Here is a 22703-nt window from a genome sequence, read left to right on the forward strand (position 1 = left end):
GGACAGCTACGGGCCTGCTGGACCCCACTCACGCCCCACCAGCCACCCTGTGTCCCCGTCACCATTGGCGCAGGGAGCCAGTCTGTGCTGCGGCAGAGCTCGCAACCTCCGGGGAAAGGGTTCGAGTCAACCCTGGAGACATCTGGGGGCACCTACTATTCTCCCGGTGACAGAGGTAAGCACGGGGCGCCATGAAGTCGCACAGAACCAGTCACAGCGGCCGGGTGGAGCGTAGGAAGGTTCCAGAAGGCTCCCGAGGGAGGGTCGCCGAGAGTTTTGCAAACGGGTGGGGAGGTGGAGGCGGCAAAGGCTGGAACATTCCTCCTGACTGCCGCCGCACAGCCTCAGAGGCGGCAGGGGACCCCGCGTGCTCGGGTCGGGACTCCGCCTCCATCTCCCCAGGAAGAAGCCTGAGAACGCCCAACCTGGTGGCCCTGTGCGTCTTCCCGCACTTGCTCTCTCGCGGCGTCCGAAACCGCCGCCCGCCGCCCCGTCGTGAGGCTGTCCTCTCTCCGGTCCGCGCGGGCTCCAGTGCTCGCCTTTCTCCCCTGCGGCTCCGGCCCCTCTCCCCGCCGGTGCCCCGCTCTGCCCGCCCGTGCCCGGCTCTGCAGCCGTTTTCCCGGCACCGGCTGGGGTCTAACGGGCGCCCTGGACCAACCAGGTGAAAACTGAAGCTCCGCTCTGCCCAACACCCGCTTCTCTGCCAGTCCCCGCGGCCCGAGACGTGGCCACCCAGCGACCCAGCCACAGCTCTGGGGGTCTGCCCTCCTTCCTCCCTGCCCCGCCGTCGCCGCCGCCGGCCCTGCTCGCTCGGAGGCCCCTCGGCCCAGCCCCGCGCCCCGCTCTCCAGACCGTGTCCCCAGACCCGACACGCGGCTCGCCACAGCCTGTGCCGACAGGGCTACATCTGTCACACGGCAGCGATCCTGCCGAGCCACCTGTCCAAACCTCCGAGCGTTTGCCCTGGCGTCACCAAAGTGTCGCCCTGCCACACACGCACACTGCGTCTACTCCGCAAGCGCCTCCTCCAGCGGCCTGTGCTGCGGTCCCCCGTGCCGGGCGCCTCTGCGAGGGCCACAGAGCCCCGTGCAGCAGGTGAGACTCAGGAAGTCGCTGGGCTTCAGGAACGGCCTTCCTCAGGAGAGGAGCCCCAAGAAGAGAAGCTCCCCTTTTAGCTGTGGATGTTGTCGGGCCTGCCTGTGACCCTGGGCGCTCGGCGTTTCTCTGGCTTCCGGCCTTAGATTGAAGCAGTCGCCACGAGCAGAGCAAAGCAGATGGATGGCCTGGTCCTTGACGACGTGGCAGTCTCAAACAAACCAGCCAGGCACTCCGCATTTCTACACTGCCTGAAATAGCGGATCACCAGTCTCCCTACAGTTTAAGTCAGTCCGAGTTGGGGCTTTTGTACCTGCACCCAAAAGCATGAGGTTGCACCTTCCTTTTCACACTCAGCACCACCGGCCTTCTCTCTGTCTCTAGAATGTGCCAAGCCAAGCTTGCTCCTGCCACAGGGCCTTTGCACTGCCTGTTCCTGTACAGAGTGCTCTGTCCCAGAATCTTCCCCTAGACAGATCTGAGGCCAAGCCTCACTTAGTCACAGGGACCTCTCTGACCCCCTGGCTAGGGTCAACACCACCTCCTTACTCCAGACTGTCTGGTGTCTGGCTCTCTTTTACCTTCCCCACAGCATCTGTCATTACAATACATGATCCTATCTGTCTGCACGCTTATTTTCGGCCTTGCCTGCTAGGATGTATGGCCCATGAGGGCAAGAACATGGTGCAGCACGTAGATTAGAGCCTGGCACTTAGGAAGAGTTCAGGAAATATCTTGTTACGGAATAAAACATGGCATGAGAGCATAGCACATAAGAAGGACCACAGGTATTTCTGTGTGCAAAGGTATGGCAGAGAAAGGACAGGAAGGAATGAAAGATAAATGGCAGATAGTGAGAGCCTTATATGTTATCCTAAAATTAACGGAAAGTCACTGGTGGATGGTGCATTACCCACTGCAGCACAGTGGGTTAGAGAGAAGCCGGGCTGGAGGCAGAAAGACTGTTCAGAAAACTGTTCCACTGGTCCAGGCCAAGAAACATGACTTGAGCCAAGACAGTGGCTTTGAGTGGAAGACACAGAGTAGACTGGGCTCAGTGACAAAGAGTTAGTGACAAAGAGTAGGCAGGGCTGCATCTTCACTGAGTGTGGAACAAAGAAAGGGGGGGATGGAGAACACATTTGGGTTTCTGAAGGCGCAGATGGTGCTGCCAATCACGAAGGCGGTGCCAGGCAAGGAGGACTGACCCGGGCTCAGAGAAAGTGAGCCTGATGCTGACGTGCTGAAGTCAGGTGCCCAGGTCGATGCCCAGGTACCAGTGGAGATGGAGGTCTGGAGCACAGAGGAAGAGTCTGGCCTAGAAACATGGCATGGGGACTGGAGTTAAGCCATGAGAGCTCAAGATTCGTGCAAGAAGACCAGAGAGAACACAGAAAGGAAGAGAAGCAGTCTGAAGACAAACCCTAGAGAGCATCTGAGGAGCAAGAAGAGAGAGAGAAACTGCAGAGAAAAGGCAGCCCAGAGGCGGGAAAAGCCAGAAGGGTGTGATTTCATGGAAGTTAAGAGAACATTTCAAAATGGAGAGGTCAAGTGACATGAGAACTAAGAATTGTCCATTTGACTCAGCAGCCGGGAAGTTTTTGGTAATCTTGGCAAAACCATATTGGGGCTGGTGGAGCAAAAGCTGGCCTGGCTTCCAGTGGGCAGAGAAGGGACGAGGAGGCAAGCATGGGATGGCGCACAGGCGTAACATCCCTTCTGGGCGTTCAGCTGGAGCCAGCACTCCCGTCCTTCCGTCTCTGAGGCTTCTTTCCCAAACACCACTATAGGAAATAAGATTTGCTCAGAAATTATAGGCACCATGACACTAAAAAGTCACCAAAAAGACATCTATTTCTGCATCTAAGCAGTCATCTGTTTTGCAGTGCCACATAATATTTCACAAGATATATGTATGTACCAAAAATTGTTCACTAACCTCCTGTTAATGGACATTAAGGTTGTTTCCAATTTTCCCTGTGCAATAATGCAAGGTATAGTCAATCGTTTATTCATCTTGTGTCCATATGCAAGTATTCATGTAAGCTCTATTCCAAAAACAGAATTGCTGGGTCAAAAATGTGCATTTTTAATTTTTCTAAATCCTACCAAATTGTGATGGCCATTGCCAAAACACCACCTAAACAGCTGCCCTGATCGGCACGAACGGGCTGTGCGTGCACCTTCCCTGTGCCCCACTGACCCAGATGCAGTCTCCACCTTCCCAGCTTCGGCCAATCCAACCAGTGACACCTGGCCCCTCGCTGACGTTTGTATTTGCTTTGCAGCGTCTACTCGTCATTACCATTTTTTTCTCAAACTTGACTTTGCCCCTTCTGTCATTTGTCTTCTTTTTTCACTGGTTTGTGTGAACTCTTTAACTGTTGTGATCATAACCCTTTTATGTGTGGCAGATATTTTCTCCTGGCCTTTGGCTCATATTTGAACCTTTGTTTATGGTATCATTCACTAATGACAAGTGGTTTGGGTTTTTATTTGGCTTTGGTTTTGTTGGTCAGATCTATCAATCACTTTCTCTGTAGTTTTTGGATTTTGTGTCTTGCTTAGTAAACTCTTCAGACTCCAAAGTCATGAAAATATCCCCCTATATTTTCTTTTAGCACTTTTTCAATTTTAGATTTTTCATTTTCGGAATGTATTTCCTCTAGAATTGACGTGGGTGTCTGGCAAAAGGCAGTACTCTGACTTTCACCCACTGAGCAGGCACCTGTCCCAGGCGCATTTCTTGAATAGCCATCCTCCCCTGTTCCTCACTGCACTCTCCTCCTCGGTCCCACACATGCCCAAGACTGATTTCCCTATATCCAATGACAGGTGACACATTAGCCTTTGAGCTACATCAATTTGAGAAACATTTGGTCAATAGAAAAGTTATCAAAATATAAACATATTTCCAAGCCCTCCTAAAAGTCTACCAATGGTTTCCAGTCTCTGGAGCCTCAAAGCCCTGTCTCCTGCACTGGAAAAGCCAGCGGGGGAGGCAGTCGGGTTGCCTTGTGAACCAGCCCAGGCTGCCCCCGAGGCTGCTGCCTTCCACACTGAAAGGTCTGGTGACCGCGGGTGTGCCCGTGGCCCCAAGGAAAGCCCCCATGAAGAAATAACTGCACCTCCATCTTTTCCTCCAGTCCAGCTTCACTCCAAAAGGCCTTTTTGTTCTTCCACTGACATTTGCAAGTTGTTAGGGCTTAAAGTAAAAAAGGGAATATTTCAAGAGAAAAAGCTTTTCTTCCCAATAATAGACAAGAAAGTTGAGAAAGAGTCATGAAATAATAGAATTCTAGAGATGATGTGGCTTCCATGATTTTTTCCAAAAGGAAAGAAAGTACTTTATTACCACAAACCAAGGAGATCAAACCAACATGCTGCAGCTTATTCTGTTTTGCAATTATCCTTAATGCATGACTGTCACCTGGCAAAGCTTCCTTCTCACAGCGAACAGATCAAATGTTCTTTCACTGACTATGCAAATAACTTTTTTTCAAATCTCATTGATACAGTTGATAGTTACACTTCTATTTGTTTTTTATTGTAATTTTTTAATTCCTCAAATGCATGGTTCGTGCCATCCAAGTTCTCCAGGTGTGTACAAGTAATTTTTAAATTATACCTTCTTTAAAAGACTTGCCATCAATCAGACAACACCCAAAAATGTGAACAAATGACTCAAAATGAGCAACTGCATTTTCAGACCTTTGAGATAGCACAGATTGCCAAAATAGGACACATGTACGAATAGCTTAAACCTATATTGTGCCAAAAAATCAGAAATGCTAAGTTCCAGATTCTAACATACCCACCCACCGTCTGCATAACATGCACTTCTGAATTATTTCGTAGCACTGATGCGGATCCCTCATTGTCCATTGTGACCACGCACGAGGCAACCAGCTGAAACTGGATTTAGACTCTTCCCATATGGGGTTGACGTGGCCCAACTGTACATGAATAAAGGAACTTTCTCTGATCAGCTGAGTAAAGTAGCTTAGAGTTTACTTGACACCAGAGCTCATGGGGAGACTAGTGTCAGTACAATTCAGAGATTCAGGAAAAGTTACCATTTCTAAGAGTACGATTCACTCAACTGTACTTGTTAACAAAAGTGGGGTGCTACGGACTATTAACACAGATCTGTCCTTAAGAATATTTCCTCAAAGAAACATTTCTAGGGCAGTTGCTTTCAAAATTCACGGTACATAAGCCTTGCCAATGGGGGCTTGTGCAAACGTGGACCCTGGCTTGTCCTGGGTCTTCTAAGTAATTCCCAGGCTCGGTGCAGGCCCGGGACCCTGCAGCCAGTGGTCTGCGGCTGTACTCTGCCAAACACTGGACGGGGAAGTAGAGGCCTGAGGGAAGGATGACCCCACAGCACAGCGTGGCTATAGCGTGACGTGGTACAGCATCCGCTGCGGCTCCATCTGGGAGACCAAAGGCCAGGAATACGTGCAGTTCCGTGTTTCACAGCAGGGAATCCCTAACCCAAAAGGACAGCAGCCACCACTTCCTTCACGCTGCTACCAGCCAAAAGAACAGCTTCCAGCTTCCTGGATTTGCCCTACATCTGTCTGTGTCGACGTCCTGGCCACCAGGTCAGCAAGTACACACCTTCTCAGCTGGCCGGAGCCAGCGGCAGGGCATCACATCCCCCTCGTGCTTTGATCCTCTGACTTCTGCCAGCAACCAGGACAGCACTGGGCCTTGGAGGGTTCTCGGATGACCTCCTTTTCCCGAGGTCGGCTGTGCCGCAGGGCCTGCCACGAGCAAGGGAGAGTTTCTCATCACGCCTGCGTCCACGGGGTGTGGGGGGCAGGGCAGGACACCTTTGGGGGCGATTTCAGAAATTCTGCTTACCACAGCTGTGAAGACGGCCTGCATGCTTCCTTGTAGGTGGCCTGCAGTGTGTCGGGAAGTTCTCAAACTGGCAGTTTCCTTTCCTGAGACTCTGGGATAACGACCCTTCTTCAGGACTCAGCACATCACAATAATGACTGCAAATTCAGGTCCGACATCTGGTTGCAGCATGTGACTGCGGGCACAATGCCCAGTGCTGACCTGGCCACCCAAAGGCAATGCTGGGGGGGCTCCGCCCGCCCCACTGGAAGGGGCAGTGTTCTGAACGTCCTTCCCAGGTGGTGACAACTCTGTCTGCTCCTTCTAACTTGGCGCATCCACCCTGCACCAGCGCTCAGGGTACCAGGCAGGGGTCACGGGTGATTAAGGAGTTTAATGAAGTGGTGAAGTGAAGAGAAATGGTAAGATTTGACCTGAGCTACAACAATAGCAGAAGGCCCATCTTGGGGTCCGACGGGCAAGGGAAGAGGTGCTACCAGATTGCTGAGGTCTTAGGTAGAGGAGCACAGCCACCTCTAACCCACAGCCTGGCAAGGAAAAAGCCAGGGGATAAATACCTGAGCGCTCTCCTCTCCTCTCTCCAGTAGCCCCTGGTGCCTCCCACAGGCTGAGCCCAGCCAGAAGCCAGCAGGAAAGGAGGCCTGGAGGGGGCAGGCAACAGAGATGGGCCTCCCAGCACACACAGCATGGCGGGTGAGGTGGAAACAGAGTGCCTTTGATATCAAGGAAGGAGGAGAGGATGTATTTGTCATAACAAACAGGGTTTTACTGCAGTTGCCAACAACCCAAAAGCCCAGTGCCTTTCCCTAATGGTCACGTGTTCCTCCAGTGCCAGCAGCAGCTCTGTTCCACATCGTCTTCCCTCCAGAACTGAGGCCAACAGAGCAACACTACCTGCAGCGCATCCAACCTTGTGCAAAAAGTAAAAAAGCAATGCCCATGCCGGCTGCAAGAACATCGGTCTGGAAACGGCCACAGCACACCGTATTCCACACCAAATAGCTACTTCGGAGTTTTAAAATGTGGTGACGCAGAGCTTCCCACTGCAGGAGGTGGCACGGGGCAGGGGGGGTCCCACTGCAGGAGGCAGCACGGGGGAGGGGGCAGGGTCCCACTGCAGGAGGCGGCACGGGGGTCCCACTGCAGGAGGCAGCACGGGGGAGGGGGGAGGGTCCCACTGCAGGAGGCGGCACGGGGGGTCCCACTGCAGGAGGCAGCACGGGGGAGGGGGGAGGGTCCCACTGCAGGAGGCAGCACGGGGGGGTCCCACTGCAGGAGGTGGCACGGGGGGTCCCACTGCAGGAGGCGGCACGGGGGGGGGGTCCCACTGCAGGAGGCGGCACGGGGAGTCCCACTGCAGGAGGCGGCACGGGGGGGGGGGGTCCCACTGCAGGAGGCGGCACGGGGGGGTCCCACTGCAGGAGGCAGCACGGGGGGGGTCCCACTGCAGGAGGCGGCACGGGGGGTCCCACTGCAGGAGGCGGCACGGGGGGGGTCCCACTGCAGGAGGCGGCACGGGGGGGTCCCACTGCAGGAGGCGGCACGGGGGGTCCCACTGCAGGAGGCGGCACGGGGGGGGGGTCCCACTGCAGGAGGCGGCACGGGGGGTCCCACTGCAGGAGGCGGCACGGGGGGGGTCCCACTGCAGGAGGCGGCACGGGGGGGTCCCACTGCAGGAGGCGGCACGGGGGGTCCCACTGCAGGAGGCGGCACGGGGGGGGTCCCACTGCAGGAGGCGGCACGGGGGGGTCCCACTGCAGGAGGCGGCACACGGGGGTCCCACTGCAGGAGGCGGCACGGGGGGGTCCCACTGCAGGAGGCGGCTCGGGGGGTCCCACTGCAGGAGGCGGCACGGGGGGTCCCACTGCAGGAGGCGGCACGGGGGGTCCCACTGCAGGAGGCGGCACGGGGGGTCCCACTGCAGGAGGTGGCACAGGGGAGTGCAACATGGCATAACAGGGCAGAACAGGCGCCATCTCGTGTGTCACACTTCCCACACTTCAACTCTCCTGCCTCCCCGTCCATCATCTCGTCTCCCTCACCCACACCTCGTCCTTCCTCTTCCACTTCTAAGGACTTACAAGATTAGATTGGGCCTATCCAAGAAAAGAAAAACACATATGAATCAGACAGGAAGAAACAAAATTGCCCCTATTTGTAGACAACATGGTGGTCTACAGAGAAAAATCTCAAGGAACTTAAGTTTTAAAACTCCTAGGACTAACAAATGAGTTAAGCAAAGTTGCAAGATATAAGATATTTAAAAATAATTGTATATACTAGCAATGCGCATGTGGAAACAGAAATTTAAAATACAACACCACTTACAGTCACTCAAAAAAAATTAAGTACTTAGGAAACAGTCTAATAAAATGTGTACTGAATTTGTATGCAGAAAGCTACAAAACATAGATGAAAGAAATCAGAGATTTAAATAAATGGAGATATGTACCATGTTCATAGGTTAGAGATTAAATATCATAAAAATACCAGTTGTCCCCATGTAACATAGAGATTTAACCCAAATCCTATCAAAATCCCAGCAAGATTTTTTATAGATATAGACAATATTATTGTAAAATTCATATGGAAAGACAAAGGAACTAGAATAGCTAAGACTATTTTGAAAAAAGAAGAAGAAAGCAGGAGGAATCACTCCATGAAGTCTTAAGACGTACTGAGTATCTGTATTAGTCAGGACACTGTGGGGTTGCTGGAGCAACAGGCACGTGGATCGTGGAGCAGAGTAGAGAATCTAGGAACAGACCCACGGAAGTACTTTTGACAAAGGTGCAAAAGTAATTCAAGGGAGAAAGAATAGTTATTTCAACAAATTGGAGATCCGTAAGTTATAAGGAAAATGAACCTTAACCCTAAACTAAACCTCACACTTCATATAAAAGTTAACTCAAAATCAATCTTAGATTTAAACACAAAATGTATCATTTAAAAACTTTTACAAAAAAATAAGAGAAATCTTTCAGGAACTAGGACTTGGGAAGCGTTCTTATACCTGACACCCAAAGCACAATACGCAAAAGAAAAGCCAGTCAGCAAAGCGGACGTCACTGAAAGTAAAAACGTTTGCTCTGCAAGACTGTTATGAGCGTGGAAAGACAAGACACAGACTGGGAGACAATATTTGCAAACCACATATCTGACAAAGGCCTCCTATCTAGAATACAGTAAAGAATTCTCAAAACTCAACAGTAAAAAAAATCAAATAATCCAATTAAAAAATGAGTAAAAGACATGAACTAATGAGGACATAAGGATGGCATGCACGCTAAAAGATATTCAACATCATCAACAATTAGAGAAATGAAAATGAAGAACACAATGCAGTATCGCTACACAGCCATACAACAGCTGAAATTAAAATAGTGACAATACCAAATACTGGCGAGGATCCATTAAACACTAAATCTCTCATATATTACTGGTGGAAATGCAAAATGGTAGAATCAATCTGAAAAACAGCTGGCAGTTTCTTAAAACGTTAAAGATATACCTATGACACCACCAAGCAATTATCTTGAGACTTTATCTCAGAGAAATGAAAACTTATACCTACAAAAGCTTACACACAATTGTCCATGGCAACCTTATTTATAGTAGCCAAACACTGGAGACACCCCTAACATCCTACAACAGGTGAATGTGTGTACCATGGACAACAGAAAGGGACAAACTACACAACACCGTGAATGAATCTCAAGGGCACTGTGCTGAGTGAAAAATGCCAATATCAAAAGATCACATGCTATATGATTCCATTATATAAAGTTCTTGAAATGACAAAATTATAGAAATGGAGAAAAGATTAATGGTGATGGTGGGGCAGGGGAGGCTGTGGCACACAGAGCGCCTGGCCGGGATGGGACAGTTCTGTGTCTCAGCCGTGGTCCCCAAACCTGCCCATGGCACAAGACAGAACCACACACACGTTGTGCCCATGTCAGCGTCCTGATCTGATATCATACTGTGTTTACATAAGAGGTAACCACGGGGGAAAGTGGGTGAAATACATGGGGCTTGTCTGTACTCTCTGCAGTTTCCTGTGAACCTACAATTATTTCAAAATAAATTTTTTTAAATCAACTACATGTTTATGTACCAGCAACAAATAGTTTGAAAATGTATTCTTTAAAAGAGACACACAAAATTATAAAAAATCTAAGACTAAATCTAACCATAAATAAATAAGATTTTTATGAGGAAAATAAACTGTATTAAAAGACTTTTTAAAGGAATCTTAAATAAATAGGGAAACAGGCAATCATATTTGTGGATCAAAAAACTACATGCTGGAAATACTAGTTCTCCCCCAATGGATCTATAGATTCAATGCAATTTCAGTTGATACCCAACAAGTTTTTTTGTAAAACCTGATAAACTGATTGAACAATATATATGAAGCATAAAAAGCAGAGACCAGACAAGACACACCTCAAAGAAGAAAAAGGTGTAAGGAATTGCCTTACTGATACCAAGAACTGTTGCAAAACTACAGAAATGAGAACAATGTGGCTGATGCAGAAATAGACGACCTGGTGGACAGAACAGAACAGGCTGGACCCAGACAGCGCACAAGGCCGGCCTGTGTCAGGGAGCCCAGACCAACAGCAGCGTTCAAGCAGGCGCTGGGACTCCGGTTACACATATGGAAAACGCGGAACTGGACTCGGAGCACGCACCATAACGCGGAACTGGACTTGGAGCACACACCATAAGCAAACGTCAATCCTAGAGTATTAAAAACCAAGGAGAAAGACAAAACCATAAAATTTAAAAGGCAAAGTATGAGTGTACCAAAGCAGAGAAGGAGTTCTCAAAATACCAAAGCAAAAACACAAAGGGCGGCCAGGCACAGTGGCTCACGCCTGTGATCCTAGCACTCTGGGAGACCAAGGCGGGAGGATCACTTGAGCTCAGGGGTTCGAGACCAGCCTGCGCAAGAGCAAGACCCTCCTCTGCAAAAAATAGAAAAATTAGTTGGGCATATTGCTGTGTGCCTGTAGTCCCAGCTACTCAGGAGGCTGAGGCGGGAGGATTGCTTGAGCCCAGGAGTTAGAGGTTTCAGTGAGTTATGATGATGCCACTGCACTCTGTGCAGGGCGATAGAGACTCTGTCTCAAAAAAAAAAAAAAAAAGAACTGTAGAAGTAAATAAGAGACAAGCAATTCCAATATAAAAATGGGAAAGAAACTTGAAAACACTTCACAGAGAGAAATAAAAAAACAGCTCATTAATACAGGAAAACGTCCAGCTTATCAGCAGCCACAATGAGAAACCATTTCAGACCCACCAGACTGGCAAAGATTTTGATATCTGACAATATCGATTCTTGGGAAGGATGTGGAACATCACACACACTCGTGGTGGAGAATTCGTTGCTGGAACCAATTTGGAGACAATTTAGCAGAACGTAGAAAATGTGAAGTGAGTGTATACTGTACGACTCAGCCATTCAACTCCCAGGTGAACAAGCGCCGTAAAGAGCTGCTGCATTTGTGCACAAGGAGATGTAGGAAAAGGTTCATAGCGGCACGTTTTGCAGTAACAAAAAGCTAGACATGAATCCAATGTCCATCAACAAAAGAATGGTCTATCCCTTCAACTGAAATCTATATGGCAGTGAAAATGAACACACTACAATTACACAAAACAACCCCGATAAATCTCCATGGGACACACAAAATTGAGTAAAACTGGGAAATCACAGCTTATATAAAGTATGATTCCATTTATTTTAAGTTCAAAAATAAGAAAAACAAAAATTACAACAACAAATGTGGCAAAACTTCAAAGAGAACCAAGAGAAAGATAAACACAGAATTTAGATATTAGCCACCTGGAAGGGACAGACGAGGGGGCGGCTTGGGGGGGCCCAGAGACGTCAAAACGGATGGTGACCATTTGCTTAAATTGGAAGACGAGTTTACTGGCATTATACACGTAAGTGTGTTATATTATGCATATTTTCAAAATTACAAAAATAAAGAAAAAGGAAATGGAGAGGCTGCTGGAACCACTTGATCCTCACTGAACAGAAGAGGACAGGAGGAAAGGAAGGCACAGCCACCCAGGATGCCCAGAGGTGGACCCCACCCTTTTATTTCCCAGGAGCCAGACACACAGCATCATTTCTAAATTCGGGGACCACTGGGTTAGAGGAGCACAGCTGCCCATCACTAGGAGAGGAAGCAGGGACGGGGCAGTGAGGGGGAGCAGAGAATGACCCTCTGGCAGTGCCCCAGCTGCGGCAGCACTTCTGTCTGTCAGCCAGCTAAGGAGGGAGGGTGGGGAGGGCAGGGCCAGCTAAGCGATCCCTAATCTCACCTCCACGTTCCCGTCCCTATCAACTCTTGGGCCTCTCCTCTCTCCTCCCAAACTGTTCTCTTTCACGCTGTGTCCTGCAGAGCTACTGACACAGTCATAGCCCACATTCCACTGTAGCTCCTTTGCATTTGCTCCAGGTGAAAGTTTTCAGGAATGCCAATGAGGGAGAGGAAAGATGATGCTATTGGGAAGAGCTATAAGTGACAAGGTTCAGTGACAGTGCAGAGACCCTACAGTTAGTCTGTCAGGCCCAAGTTCTGCCACGTGGAGCCAGGAGACTTGTTTCCGGGCACTCCCGGGTCCCCTCGCCACCATCCGTTGTGCATGCTCAGCCTCCTCCCCAGCCAGCATCACTGTGTGCTGAGGCCAGCTGGAATCACCTGTGACCTGATAATGTCCCTGTGCCAGGACTCTACGGCAGGAAGATTCCTCTCTTACCTCAGGGGAGCCCACCTGAAGAGGCAGCCTTGCCAGACCTCTCCTTATCTCCTCAGTGTGGCACAAAAATTATGGCGCCTTGTCAGGCAGCATTTTCTGGCCAAATCAAGGGAAACTGCCCATTTGCCTTCTGACCTTTTGGAAAAATAACTGCTCGGCGCCTTTCTGGTCTAGTGGAAAATTACAGCACAGCACTGCTAAAGCACAGGCTGTAAAACACTCTTTATGTCTTGTTCAAATCTTCAAAGCTCTGGGTTGAAGCTCCCAGCTTGACAGACTCCCGCAAAGCCTGCAGAGTGCAATGGTAACCTGGTGCCTTCCGGGAGGTCGCTGCTGCTCTCCTGCAAAGCAGCCAGAGCTCAGGAGAGCCGCGCCCACTGCTCTTCCTCTTCCCTCTTCTACCTCTCCCGTAAGAGAAAAAACAATCGTGTTGGCAAAGGGAAATGCAGATTATGCATGCATCAGAGAGGTTTAGCACTTTTCTCCTGAGAAATACTCGTCCATAAGTGGGTAAAAAGAAAGGCTCGTAACAAACGGCTGTGTCTGTGCCCATGGACCCACAGCTTACCGCACAGCACCAGGGAGGCTTCTGAAGGCTGACATGGACGTCTTCAGTGTTGCAATATTCATTCCGTTTCTGAGCTGCTTTCTTCATATTTAGAAGGTCAGTAAAGTCAAGGAACTGGAAGAAAGCAGGACAGAGGTGTCAGAAGCCAGAGTGGAATTGTGATCTGTGTGTGTGTGTAACACTCTGAGCTTAGATGACAACACCGTGATTAAACATTCCCAAAAGAGATCCGAAATGCATGGCATTTGGGGAAAATACATCAATTAAGTTTATCACTTCCATAAGAAAGCAAATTTTGGTAACCAGAAATACACAAGCATCCTTCCAGGAAGGAGCCAAGGAAGCAGTGAGACCGAGGTAGATACGGATAAAGGAGCAAGAAGTAGCGTCACCAAGCAAGTAACTGAGAGTGCACGCTGCACTGGAGTGTGGTTCTATAGGCCATCGAGTGGGCACAATTCACCATTCCCTCCTTTAAGGGACTTACCCTAAAACTGCAACTCTGATATACCCCAAAAAATCCAGAACAGGACTCAGAGAAGCACCTGTGCACCATGTTCCCAGCAGAATCATTCACAATAACAAAAGGTGGAAATGGCCCCAATGCTCACTGGTGGAGGACCGAATGAACACGATGTGTGGGAGGATTGTACATGCGGGGGTGCAAGACAGAGCTGGGGGTGGGGCGGGGCCACCAAGGAAGTGGCCTCACAGCTCGGTCACCTGGCCAGGAGAGCGCTGCAGACGTTCCGAGAGAAATACCAGCACACGAAAACCCCATTGAGAATTACTATCATGTCTAAGTACAATAAGTAGCTTAAGCAGGTGAAGATTAAATTAATACAAGATAGGGCTGGAAAGGTATTTGCAGAAGACAGTGGGGAAAGTCAAGTTTATAAAATGGTAGTAAAAGGTTTTGACGTATTTGGGCTTCAAATAAAAGGCACAGATGCCCTGTCAGGAAAAAATATGTATCCCGGTCAATAATCATGTGACATCATTAACTCTACCCCTCTGGCCTTGGAGCTCATTTTACACGAGCGTCCAGGCCCCTCCTCTCTGCGGTTCCTGCGGACCGGCCCACACTCAGCCCCGAGCGGTTCAGACCCGTCTGGATTGTCCACAGCGAGGTCGCCAGTATCGCTTGTGCTGTTTCCTGATAACAGTTAATAAGGCAAAAAGGGAATATTCCAGGTTGCCATACTCAGGAAAGCTGCTAAACTGCATACGTGGACACTGTGAACATGCCAGACACCCTTCCTCCTTTCTAAGGTGTGAGCATCTTTCAAATGTGCAAAGCAAAACAATGACAAGCCAAGTGAAGGATGTAATTAGAACAGAAGTGGTTTTAAAGCCCACTGGAAGTGAACTTTCCAGTCTGGGCTGGGGCAGGGGTGCTTCAGAGGTCACTCCAAAGGCACATTCGCAGGGGCACTGGGGACCGGACACCTGGTGCCACACTCTGCTCTCTCCCTGGGGACGCCGGGCCATCAGCGAAAGGCAGGCTACGGGAAAGGAGATGTGCTTTGGGCCTAAAATGCACGTGGAGGAAGAAAGTAACAGGCACAGAACGGGCCAAAGGCCCGGGCGGCGGCTCCTGCCATGGGCCTCCCGCCCACGCCAGGCCCCATTTCCACTTCGGCCTTAGAAGCCACCCTTGGGCCTCCCGCAGGGCCGGAAGCCGCCAGGGGCAGCCCGCTCCTCCCGTCCCGCCCACCCGATCTCGGGGCGCTTCCCAGGCCGGGAAGGTAAGACGCGTCAGGCGCCAGAAGCACACCACTTCCCGCACCCTGCCCCCTGTCCGAGACCGTCCTCAGGAACTCGCTAACACGCTTCCTCTGTACTTCACTGATGTTTACACCGAGAGCAACAGCAGTGACCTGCCAGGTGCTGAGCAGGTGAGCAGAGGGAAGGTCGGCGATACATGCGGGCCCCAAGTTCCTCAGCACAGGGGAGCTTTGAGGAGAATGAGGAAAAGATGCCGCCCTCGCTCCGTGCAGACCCGTCTGCGCCGCACGGGACCGGCTTCCTCTCCCGGAGCACAGACCCTCCTTCCTTCACGGGGCGAGGGCGGGTGCTGCGCCCTGCGGCTTATTCAGAAACAGAAAGAGGAAAGGTCTTTGATAGGACAGGCGTCCCCTCCGTCCAGTCAATTCCTGCTGCTGAGCGGGGGCTGCGCAGGAGGCGGCGACCTTTCTCCCCGACCTTCGGGGCAACGCGCAGCCCCGGCGTCCTTTCTCCCCGACCTTCGGGGCCATGGGCAGCCCCGGCGTCCTTTCTCCCCGACCTTCGGGGCCATGGGCAGCCCCGGCGTCCTTTCTCCCCGACCTTCGGGGCCATGGGCAGCCCCGGCGTCCTTTCTCCCTGACCTTCGGGGCCATGGGCAGCCCCGGCGTCCTTTCTCCCTGACCTTCGGGGCGATGGGCAGCCCCGGCGTCCTTTCTCCCCGACCTTCGGGGGTGACGCGCAGCCCCGGCGTCCTTTCTCCCTGACCTTCGGGGCGATGGGCAGCCCCGGCGTCCTTTCTCCCTGACCTTCGGGGGTGACGCGCAGCCCCGGCGTCCTTTCTCCCTGACCTTCGGGGCGATGGGCAGCCCTGGCGTCGCCTCACCGCTGGCTGACGGGCACCAGCCCGTGACGTCCTCCCCAAAGCCTCACGCACGCCCGGGACAGACTCAAACTTTGTGCTCTGGAAGCTTGACCAACCACAGGCCCTCGGTGCCAGCAAATTTCAGGGAACAAAAGAGACACCTGCACACAGATGAGGCAGACACCCAGCCGAGTCGTGGGCAACCCAGAACGCAGCGGGCAGACCCCCGCCTCCGAGGGCCACAGCCAGGGCGCAAGCTCCCTCTGCGGGGAGGCCTCAGCGGTACCTCCCCCGGCAGCGAGCACCAGGGAGGCCAGGGGGCACAGAAGCCTGAGCACAACCAGGGAAGAGCCGACCTGTGTCTGCTGACTGCGGGGACGCGCCAGCTCCACACACAGCAGCCGGGACGCGCGGAGCCCGCCCAGGGAGCGTCGTCTGCGCTGGCCCGCCGAGCACCAGGCCCGAGACGCGAGCCAAGCGCACCAGCCCTCGGCCACACGGCAGGGATTATATGAATGTATCAAATTATCGCCTGTATCCCGAAAATACGTGCATCTATTGTGTATCAATTAAAAATTTTTTAATTAAAAAAAAAACAGCTGGCTGTGCACATGTAATTCCAGCACTTTGGGAGGCCAAGATGGGTAGACGGATTGAGCCCAGGAGTTTGAGATCAGCCTGGGCAACAGAGTGAGACGCCTTCTCTCAGAAAAGAAACTTTTTTAATCTAGCTGGGCGTGTTGGGATGTGTGTAGTCTCAGCTACTTAGAAGGCTGAGGTGGGAAGATGGCTTGATCCCAGGAGTTTGAGGCTGCAGTGAGCTATGATTGCACCACTGCACTCCAGCCTGGGCTACAGAGCAAGACCCTGTCTCTAAAAAAATACATAAAAACAAAAAACAAACGCCACCATGAACATGAACTGAGGTTAAATCCAACAGCTACTCTTTAGTAAAAACGTCATGATGAACTATATACATCGACTTGTGTAAAAGGACAACAGAGCAGAGAAAGGGTCTCTGATTTCACTACAGTTATAACGTTTTCTGGAATCTCCCTTTTCAGGAAACATCTTGAAGCTTTGTAAAAACAGAATTGAACATGAGTGACTCTGGACGCTAAAGTTAGCCAATTACATAAACAAACAAACAAAAAAACTCAATCTACTTTTGAGCACCTGGTTTTGTTTTAACTGAAGGTGCCTGGCACAGGCAGCAAATCCCTCTGGTAACATCAGACCCCACAGAGCAAAACTGAAAAATCAACTGTTTCTCCTGAGAAGCACACCCATGAGATTTCCATCTGCATGTGTTTAGTGTAAATGTGAGAGCGGCCTGGCTTCCGGGAGTCTGGCGGTGGCCATGGAGGACACTGCCGGTGACCAGAGCAGCTGGGTCTCTGAGGAGCCCTGGACCTTGCACTTGGGCTTGGACCCATAAGCTTTCCACGGTAATTCTGACTGGATTTGTCTCTGGAGGAAGGAAAACAAGCATTGGCATGCCCTGTACTTACACTGCAAAGGAGCTCACCCACCCGCGTGCACGGTATGGTCAGCTGGGGACAGTGCCTGCTCCTTCCTACCGGGCAGGTCTGAACGTGTCTGCTGGAGTGACCACTTCAGACCAGATCCCCAGAGCATGGACAAATCACCCAAGTCTTTCGGGCAAATGAGCGTCTGGTGGGTCAGTGTTGGCTCAGTCACCCACATATTGGCCTACATCACCCCCGATCCTTCTGGGGTCACAGCCCATAAATCTGGGTAAGAAGGGGCCTGAGCTCCCCAGAGCTCCACCCAGCAGAAACTGGACCTCAGGCTCATGGTTTCACAGGTAATGCTCCCTCAACTGCCACGCCAGGCAGCAGAGGCCATGGCATGCCCCCAGCCTGCCAGGAGCAATGGGCCAAAAGGATGAATTTGTCAGGCATTGGAAAATATTTCAAGGAACATTCATTCCAACAAAAAAAAGATATCTCAAGATTTAGGTAAACACAGATGCTGTTATGGTCTGAGATGCGAGAAATGATCACCTAAAGACCGAATTGAGCCAAATCAGGAGTCTTTATTAGCTGGCCAGTGACTACACCCTGCACCGCCAAAGGTGGTGGCACAGAGAGCAGCACTGAGCTTTTGAAGCAGAAAGCTTTTATCATGAGTGAAAAATCATTGGGGCAGAGCAAGCATGATTCCAGGGGCAAAAAGCAGCATTACATCACTCTCATGTCCTGGTGCAACGGGATCTGGGCAGTTTAGGGCTTGGTCATGCAGAACATGGGTGCTGCATTCCCACACTTGGGGCACTGTCTTTAGCAAGCAGTTTTACAGAAGTGAGATAGCAGGTTAATGATTTTTCAGCATGAAACTCACACTGTGACATTACAGAAATAGCTTTGACAATGCTAAAATTTCAGGCTTTAACATCATATGGCCAAAAGTTATAACAGTCAGTAGTCTTGAAGTTTTTGGCCCTTAACAATGTATCTTCTGGGCCGGGTGCGGTGGCTCACGCCTGTAATCCTAGCACTCTGGGAGGCCAAGGCGGCTGAATCGCTCGAGGTCAGGAGTTCGAGACCAGCCTGACCGAGACCCCGTCTCCACTAAAAAATAGAAATAAATTATCTGGACAAATAAAAATATATATAGAAAAAATTAGCCAGGCATGGTGGCGCAAGCCTGTAGTCCCAGCTACTCGGGAGGCTGAGGCAGTAGGATCACTTGACCCCAGGAGTTTGAGGTTGCTGTGAGCTAGGCTGACGCCACGGCACTCACTCTAGCCCAGGCAACAAAGTGAGACTCTGTCTCAAAAAAAAAAAAAAAAAAAACAATGCGTCTTCTGAAACCCTCTGGCTTGGACTGGACTTGGTCTAAGAGGGGCCCACATCACAAGAACCTGCGTTCTGGGGACTGAAATTTGGGATTTATGCATGACCACTCCTCTAACATGACTGTTTCACAGTCTAGATCTGGGGCAGACCGCTGGGACTAACACAGGACTGCCAGGTCCACAGGCACTTCCCCACGGGGCCCAAGACCGTGGGGCCCAAGCCTGCAGACTGGACACTCTCCAGGGATGCTCTTTGGGAACCCAATCTTTTAATATCTTACTCCTCCATGAAAGGCTGTCTCTCTCCCAGACCCCTGGGGTTCATAGAGAACACTCAGTGTGATCATAATGTGTCAGTAGATGGAAAATCAGAATATGGAACACAGAGGTCTAGGAATGAGACAACAGGATGGAAGGAATATTCATGGAAGCAAAGATTCTGATAAGAGGCAGTCAGGAGGCCACGGGAGCAAAAAGGTCAGGACTGGGGCACACGGCTTCATTTTTGTGCCCAAAGAGACCACTTTAAGGAGGACATAACCTTTGCATCCTAGATGACATTTCACCAAAAGAGAATAAATAAGTTAAAATATTTATTTGCCAATCACAGAAATATCCTTTCCTCTTCTAAAAAATGCCAGTGTTGTTCATGATCTCTAAAATGCTCCTGAGCAAGTCAAAATGACCCAGTGATGAATAAGCAAGTTCCAAACTCCTCATTTTACCACTGCCGCTGTCACATACGTTGGACAGACTCAGTGATGTTCACCTAATAATTTAACACTTAACTTCAGAATCTTCAGGTAGATTAAGATCAGCTTTATTCCATTCCACCTATGCTGTGCTGTGGCCGGAAGCGCCTCTGTCTCTGTGCGGCTGAGGGGACGGCAAGAAGAAGAGACCCCACGGGCACATTGCTGAGCTGCCAGGATCTTTGGAAACAGCAGCAAATGACCAAATCACAGCCCTGGCTCACTTTGCAAATGACCGGGTCATCCTATCTGTTCATGCCCGTTAGTGGGGAAGCTGCTCTACAGAGAGTCTGTAAATCTCTACCATCCTTCACTCCAGGTGTGACAAGGTCTCCCACTCCAGTTGCTGTGAAACAATGGTTTATGTATTTCATTTCCTTCCCTGGTCCAGTCAAGGCAAAACAGAGCGCACAGTGCCAAATCCCTGTCCTGGGTGCCAGGGTTCTAGCCTGCTTTGTGACAAGAAAATATCACACTATGGTGTCAGGGTCTATTGTCATGAAGTAGATCTATTACTTTAAAGAACAAAACATTTTTAAAAATCATTCCTCAGATGAAAAAGGATCTCAAGGCCAGGCGTGGTGGCTCATGCCTGTAATCCTAGCACTCTGGGAGGCCGAGGTGGGAGAATCACTTGAGCTCAGGAGTTCAAGGCCAGCCTGAGCAAGAGCAAGACCCTGTCTCTACTGAAAATAGAAAAATTAGCCAGGCATGGTGAGCATCTGTAGTCCTAGCCACCCAGGAGGCTGAGGCAGAAGGACTGCTTGAGCCCAGAAGTTTGAGGTTGCAGTGGGCTATGATGACACCACTGTACTCTACCCACATGACAGAGAGAGACTCTGTCTCAAACAAAAAATAAGGTACTCTGCTGTTCCCCTTCCCTTACATAGCACACTAGGATTGAAAACATTAGTAAAACCCTTTGGGAAAATTTGGGTATTTGCAGAGGGTGGATAACCTTATAATATCTTAGTTTGTCAGATATAGTAAAATATTTCAAAGGAACGTTCACTTCAACAAAAAACAATACCTGTCATCCAACACATAAAGAAGTCCTTGAAATGAAAAAGGTAATATCGATTGAGTCCTATTGAATCACAGTGTTACTTTTTCATAGTAATTTGGAAAATGAGTTTGATTTTTTTTAATTACATACAAAATACCTTAAAAGCATATCATAAATATAAAAACTGAACCTGTAGGTTAATGCAATATCATATAAGACTTGAAAAAAATAAGTTTAAATATGTTGTTCAAAAATACATCTCCTCTATCAATTACAACTGCAATACAACATAACTTGATATTACAAAAGAAACTGAACTTAACTCGCATTGATAGAAACATGCCTAATAGGAAAAGTCTCAAGTTATTCATGCAACAAACGTGGCATTCGTGCATTTAGATACATCTGTGCTAAGTTAAATAAAAGTGTTACAGATGCCGTAGAGAATGGGGTGCTGGGGAGAAGGGGGGGTGATTCTCCCCACCATGGTGGGGAGAGGCGTCATTGTGGGCCTAAGAGGCCCCGCGGCCAGACAAAGCTGCTCCAGTGACAAGTGTACGCTGCAGCGGTTCGACCTTGACAGGGGCCCTTCATAAAGCACAGCCAAAAGTAGGACGCAAGCATTGTACAAATTCGTCCCTACCTGACAGAGCCAAGAAAAAACACTTGATCTTAAAATTGAATAAGAAATTTCTCAAGGTGTTAGTATTATTAGTATTGCACAATAAACCCATATAGACATTAAGGAAAGTAGTTTTTAATACACCTACCATCCCACCATTCTAACAAATACGCTGAGGTGACATGCACACAGAAAACAATCCACTTCCAGACTCGGTAAAACTCAGTATAAAAAATAATTCCTCAAAATATCTACAAGAACTAAGGAAGTGACTGATCAAAACATGGCATGCTTCATTGACACCATATTCCACAAACCGACACGCCTGCCTTTCTGAGTCCCAAAGACGCCCTAGACGCAGAAATGTCCGGGGTGTGGGGGACAGATGCGCTGAGAGCAGCTGAAACCATGATTTTAATTTTAATTGATTTTCAGTCAATTCCAGCACTAAAGGAGGGCTGGCCACAGGAGCAACAAGCAACCCTTACAGCCTTCTCCTCTGCGACCTCAGCACACTCTTCATCAGCTCATTTAGTCCTGACACCTAACGAAAACTTGTGCTAAATGAAACAGGCACCCAAGCACGGGGGAACTCAGAGCTGAGAACCGCCCAGCTCAAACCTTCAAAGGATGAGCCCACAAGCTCATCAGCGTTTAGAAAGCGACCAGGACTTGCTATGCACGTGCTCCCGCTGGCGACTTCGCTGGGACTAGGCACACGCGGTTCGCCGGAGCTGCGTGCCGCAGGCGGGAGGAGCGCTGGGCCGCAAACACTTCCGCACCTCTCCGCGCCGGCTTCCTGCCTCGCCTGCGACTTCCGTGGCGGGGCACACTGGAAGGGAAAGCGGTTGCACAGGCAACAGGCTTCCCGGGCCACACTACGATGACGGCCCGGCCCGGCCAGCCGGCCTCGCGGAGTGAGGCAGCACGCTCGTGGGAGCCGGGTGTCCGCGCCCGTGGGAACCTACGGGAGCGCCTCCCACGGCGGCTGCACGGTTGCTCCGAGCCGCGTGCGAGCGCCGGCCACGTTCCCCGCCACCTCTCCCCCTCCCCGCACAGTGAAGAGCGCGTCTCCCCGGCCACTGCCACTCGCCTCCTCTTCCTAGTGCGGAAGCCCGCGCAGCCGCAGAGCGTCCTCCGCGCATGCACCGGCCCGTGCGGGGCCTTCGGCTCGGACGAAGCCCCGGGAGACGGTTTGCTCCTCCTCGGCGGCAGTGGACGTTCCCGGAGGCCGCGCCCTTGTGCACCCGAGCTCCGCCAGGCCCAAATTTAACCTTGTTTCACTCACTCATTTTTAAGCCAGATTTCTTGTGGCTCCCATTAAATAACAGACCAAAATGCTGTTTGTGAGTTTTAAAGTTTACAACAACATTTTCCTTAAAATATTTCCTTAAAATACCCAGCGTCTGGGGACCCCCTCAGCCCCGTGCCTGCGCCACCGCCGTGGGCGGGGACAAGTCGTTCCTGCGGGGCGGGGTCCTGCGGGGCGGGGTCCTGCGGGGCGGGGTCCTGCGGGGCGGGGTCCTGCGGGGCGGGGTCCTGCGGGGCGGGGCGGCGCAGGGCGGGGTCCGCGCGGGGAGGGGCGGAGTCCTGCGGGGCG

General features: G+C 50.7%; 1 long non-coding RNA gene across 2 annotated transcripts in view; it reads right to left on the reverse strand.

Annotated features, from left to right (window-relative positions):
• LOC123644552 overlaps positions 1–22703 on the reverse strand; it is a 46894-nt gene that overhangs the window by 21637 nt on the left and 2554 nt on the right. For both annotated transcript variants that reach the window (XR_006737176.1, XR_006737175.1), the window contains exon 2: positions 13313–13426. This is a non-coding gene — a long non-coding RNA (uncharacterized LOC123644552). The remainder of the gene's footprint in view (positions 1–13312; positions 13427–22703) is intronic.

This window comes from Lemur catta, chromosome 9, assembly GCF_020740605.2.
Source record: "Lemur catta isolate mLemCat1 chromosome 9, mLemCat1.pri, whole genome shotgun sequence".
Classification (NCBI taxonomy): Eukaryota; Metazoa; Chordata; class Mammalia; order Primates; family Lemuridae; genus Lemur; species Lemur catta.